Source organism: Schistocerca americana, chromosome 2 (genome assembly GCF_021461395.2).
Source record: "Schistocerca americana isolate TAMUIC-IGC-003095 chromosome 2, iqSchAmer2.1, whole genome shotgun sequence".
Lineage (NCBI taxonomy): Eukaryota > Metazoa > Arthropoda > Insecta > Orthoptera > Acrididae > Schistocerca > Schistocerca americana.
Genome location: NC_060120.1, coordinates 306,743,606 through 306,748,870, shown reverse-complemented (window position 1 = coordinate 306,748,870; position 5,265 = coordinate 306,743,606). Strand labels below are relative to the sequence as shown.

At 47.8% G+C, this 5,265-nt stretch overlaps 1 pseudogene; it reads left to right on the top strand.

Moving 5' to 3' along the window:
* Window positions 1-1,243: 1,243 nt before the first annotated feature.
* Window positions 1,244-1,361, top strand: LOC124597021 (annotated as a pseudogene).
* Window positions 1,362-5,265: the final 3,904 nt, after the last annotated feature.

Below are 5,265 nucleotides of genomic sequence, written 5' to 3'. Positions count from 1 at the left end.
GTCGTCAGTCCCCTAGAACTTAGAACTACTTAAACCTAACTAACCTAAGGACATCACACACATCCATGCCCGAGGCAGGATTCGAACCTGCGACCGTAGCGGTCGCGTGGTTCCACACTGAAGCGCCTAGAACCGTTCGGCCACAACGTCCGGCACAGAAGGGGAGGCATGGTTCTTAATAGGAGGTGTGATGACCACAGACAGCAACGCATGCTCTTCAACGCTCTCTCATGATGGCCACGGTATTGGCAAGGAATTCTTTGACGTTCCACTCTTCGACCAGCGATGTTGCCAAGTGCTGGATGGTAGTTGCTGTATGTGAACGTATTGCAGTACTTCTCCCCTACGTATCCCACACGTGCTCGATGTTTTTGAATCTGTGAAACGGGCAGGCCAGTCGATTCACCGAATGTCCTATCGTTCGCTCTCCACATGCGCTGTTCGATTTGGTCGAGCATTATCATCCATAAAAAAAAGTCAGGACCGAATTAACCCCTGAAAGGACGCACATAGGGAAGCAGTACACTGTCAGATTTGGCCAGCACGTCCGTTAAACATTATACCACCGACAACGTAACATCAGGGCCAGCAAAACGATCATGTTCGACGATGTTCCTGGGTGCATTACACGTCCCCACTCTCGCCATATGATGGTACGTTCAGCACTGTCGAACATAATCGTTTTGGTGGAACAGGCGTCAGGGTGTGCAGAAGCGTACTGCCCTCCAAGTCTTTGAACACGGGAGACTCACCGATCAACATTATTGTGACAACAACCTTCCCCATACGCGTCTTTTCAGCGGTGCATTCGGCCATGGCGTAATTTTTGTGGACGACAATGCATGACCCCATCGAACAGCGCAGGTGGAGGTGCTCCTGGAACAAGGGGAAAGTCGGCGAATGGACTGGCCTCCATGTTCCCCCGACTTAAATCCCATCAACCATGTGGGGGATCCTTTCGGAAGGGATATCACAATACGTCCACTTGCACCGACGACCATCCTGTAGTTTTCAGCCGCGCTTGTCGAGGAATGCAACCCCCAAGAGTTACTTACCAACCTCGTGACCAGCATGGGAGCACATTGCGGAGATGATATTGCTGTCTGCGGTGATCGCACACCTTATTAAGCACCATACCTCGCCTTCTATCATTATGCAGGGAACCATCATTAAATTCAGTGACTTCAATGATATTATTGTCTTTGAATAAAAGTGTTATTCCTGGTCGTCTCATTGCTCATTTGGCAACGGCCTTGCCGCAATGGATACCCCGGTTCCCGTCAGATCACCGAAGTTAAGCGCTGTCGGGCGTGGCCGGCACTCGGATGGGTGACCATCCGGGCCGTCATGAGCTGTTGCCATTTTTCGGGGTGCACTCAGCCTCGGCATGCCAATTGAGGAGCTACTCGACCGAATAGTAGCGGCTCCGGTCAAAGAAAACCATCATAACGACTGGGAGAGCGGTGTGCTGACCACACGCCCCTCCTATCCGCATCCTCAGCTGAGGATGACACGGCGGTCGGATGGTACCGATGGGCCCCTTGCGGCCTGAAGTCGGAGTGCTTCATTGCTCATTTCTTTCAGTTAAGGTCTAAACTATACTGTAGAAGTTCTTTCTACGTATGTTCAATGTTTCATAGAGCTATGTTACCTGGCAGTGATGCATCGTGCGTAAGTCACTTTCGCCCTTACATTTTGCACACCGGCGTCTTACCTTGATGGATGCGGTTAATTCTACTCTGATGAACGGCGATAATTACCTATCAACTTTGTTTCCGTCACTATCATAGATTATTTGAAAATTTACTTTGATGCTCTACAACTTTTCTCTTCTACAGTCATTTCTCACGTATTGCACATCATGTTAATATACACTCATGCCCATAAATTAAGGATAATGCTGATACATGGTGAAACAACGATCTGGTGTGCGGTTTTCGGGTTTAAATCACCTCGGGGTATGACAATGTGGTGCATTCGACCTGCGGTCGTCGCACGGTGGCGCTGGCGGCAGTCCACATATGCAGAGGTGTTTTGGTGCATGTCAGACTAGGGTGCATCGAGTAAGTGTGCAGACTTTATCAGACGTGCTAATGGTGACTGTGTGTTGAAAATGGCTCAAAGAACACAAACTGATGACGTTGTGAGGGGTAGAATACTAGGGCGACTGGAGGCTGGTCGAACAAAGCAGGTCGTAGCACAGGCCCTCCGTGTGCCACAAAGTGTGATCTCAAGATTATGGCACCGACTCCAGCAGACAGGAAACGTGTCCAGGCGCTAGACTACGGGACGTTCACAGTGTACAACACCACAAGAAGACTGATATCTCACCATCGTTGCCCACAGACGGCCACGGAGTACTGCAGGTAGCCTTGCTCGGGACCTTACCGCAGCCACTGGAACAGTTGTCTCCAGACACACAGTCTACAGACAACTGAACGGGCATGGTTTATTCGCCTGGAGAACTGCAAGGTGCATTCCTCTGACCCCTGGTCACAGGAGAGCCCGTAAATCCTGATGTCAAGAACACAGTACATGGTCATTGGAACAGTGGTCCCAGGTTATGTTCACAGACGAGTCCAGGTATAGTCTGAACAGTGATTCTCGCCGGGTTTTCAACTGGCGTGAACCGGGAACCAGATACCAACCCCTTAGTGTCCTTGAAAGGGACCTGTATGGAGGTCGAGGTTTGATGGTGTGGCGTGGGATTATGATTGGTGCACGTACACACCTGCATGTCTTTGACATAGGACCTGTAACAGGTCAGGTGTATCGGATGTCATGTTGCACCAGTATGTCCGCCTTTTCAGGGGTGCAGTGGGTCTCACCTTCCTTCTGATGGATGATAACGCACGGCCCCACCGAGGAGTACCTTGAAACAGAAGATATCAGGCTATTCTGCAGATATAAACCCCATTGAGCACGTCTGGGATAGTCTCGGTCGACGTATCGCTGCACATCTTCAGACCCCTACGACACTTTAGGAGCTCCGACAGGCACTGGTGCAAGAATGGGAGGCTATACCCCAGCAGCTGCTCGATCATCTGATCCAGAGTATGCCAACCCGTTGTGCGGCCTGTGTACGTGTGCATGGTGATCATATCCCATATTGATGTCGGGATACATGCGCAGGAAACAGTGGCGTTTTGTAGCACATGTGTTTCGGGACGGTTTTCTCAACTTATCACCAATACCGTGGACTTACAGATCTGTGTCGTGTGTGTTCCCTATGCGCCTATGCTATTAGCGCCTATGCTATTAGCGCCAATGAACCATGGACCTCGCTGTTAGTGAGGTGGCAGCATGCCTCAGCGATACAGATAGCTGTACCGTAGGTGCAACCACACCAGAGGGATATCAGTTAAGACCCAGGCAGAAGTATGCTTTCTGATCAGGGGCAGCAGTCTTTTCAGTAATTGCAGGGGCAACAGTCTGGATAGTTGACTGATCTGGCCTTGTAACATCAGCCAAAACGGCGCTGCTGTGTCGGTATCGCGAAGAGTTGAAAGCACGGGGAAACTACAGCCATAATTTTTCCTGAGGGTAAGCAGCTCTACTGTACGGTTAAATGACAATGGCATCCTCTTGGGGGAAATTATTCCGGAGATAAGTCCCCCCATTCGGATCTCTGGATGGGGACTTCTAAGGAGAATGTCTCTGTCAGGAGAAACAAAACTGATGTTATACGGATCAGAGTGTGGAATGTCAGATCCCTTAATAGGGCAGGTAGGTTAGAAAAGTTAAAAAGGGAAAGGGACAGGTTGAAGTTAGGTATAGTGGGAGCTAGGAAAGTTCGGTGGCAGCAGGAAGAGGACTTCAGGTCAGGTGAATACGGGGTTATAAATGCAAAATCAAACAGGATTAATGCAGGAGTAGGTTTAATAACGGACACGAAAGAGGAATGAACGTATTATCGTAGCCAAGATCGACACGAAGACCACACCCACCACTACAGTATAGGTTTACAAGGTTGATTGATTTGTGGGGATGGGTCAAACAGCGGGGTCATCGAGCCCATCGGATTAGAGAATGATGGAGAAGGCAGTCGGCCGTGCTTTTTCAGAAGAACCATCCCGGCATTGGCCTGAAACGGTTTAGGAAATCGCGGAAAACCTGTCAGGATGGCAAGACGCGGGTTTGAACCGTCGTTCTCCAGAGAGCGAGTCCAGTGTGCTAACCACTGAACTACTTCGCTCCGTTCAAGTTTTATGGCAAATAGCTTTGCAGATAATGAAGAGATTGAAGGAATGTGTGACGAGGTAAAAGAAGTTATTCAGATAATTAAGGGAGACGACAATTTAATTGTGATAGGTGACTGGGATTCGATAGGAGGAAAAGGAAGAGAAGGAAAAATATCAGGTGAATTTGGACTGGGCGAAAGGAGCGAAAGAGGGAGCCGCCGGTTAGAATTTTGCACAGAGCATAATTTAATCGTCGCTAATACTTGGTTTAAGCATCATGAAAGAAGGTTGTAGACGTGGAAGAGATCTGGAGACACCGGAAGGTTTCAGATTAATTATATAACGGTAAGATAGTGATTTTGGAGCCATATTTTAAATTGGAAGAGATTCCCGGAGGTAAATGTGGATTCTGACCACAATTTATTAGCTTTGAACTGTAGATTGAAACATAAGAAATTGCAAGAAATGGGACCTGGAAAAGTTCAAAGAAGCAGAGGTTTTTACGAGTTTCAGAGCGAGCCTTGGGCAACGATTGACTATTACAGGGGAAAGGATTACAATGGAAGACGAGTGGGTAGCTTTGAGACATGAAATAATGAAGGCATCTGAGGATCAAATAGGTAAAATGACAAGGCCTAAATCCTTGGATAACACGGGAGATATTGATATTAAGTGATGAAAATATAAAAATGTAGCAACTGAAACATCTAAAACATGAGATTGGCAGGAAGTGCATAATACCTAAGCTGGAATGGCCAGAGGACAATTGTAAGGATTCAGAACCGAATTTCACTAAGGGGAAAGATAGATATTGACTACAGGAAGATTAAAGAGACCTTTGGGGAAAAGAGAATCAGCTGCATGAATATCAAGAGCTCAGATAGATAACCAGTCCGAAGCAAAGAAGGGAAAACTGAAAGGGGGAAGGAATATATACAGAGTCAGTACAAAGGAGATGAACTTGAAGGCAATGTTATAGAAATGGGCGAGGACGTAGATGAAGATGATGTGAGAGATACGATACTGCGAAAAGACGTAAGTCGAAACAAGGCCCCCAGAGCACACAACATTCAATTAGGACTAC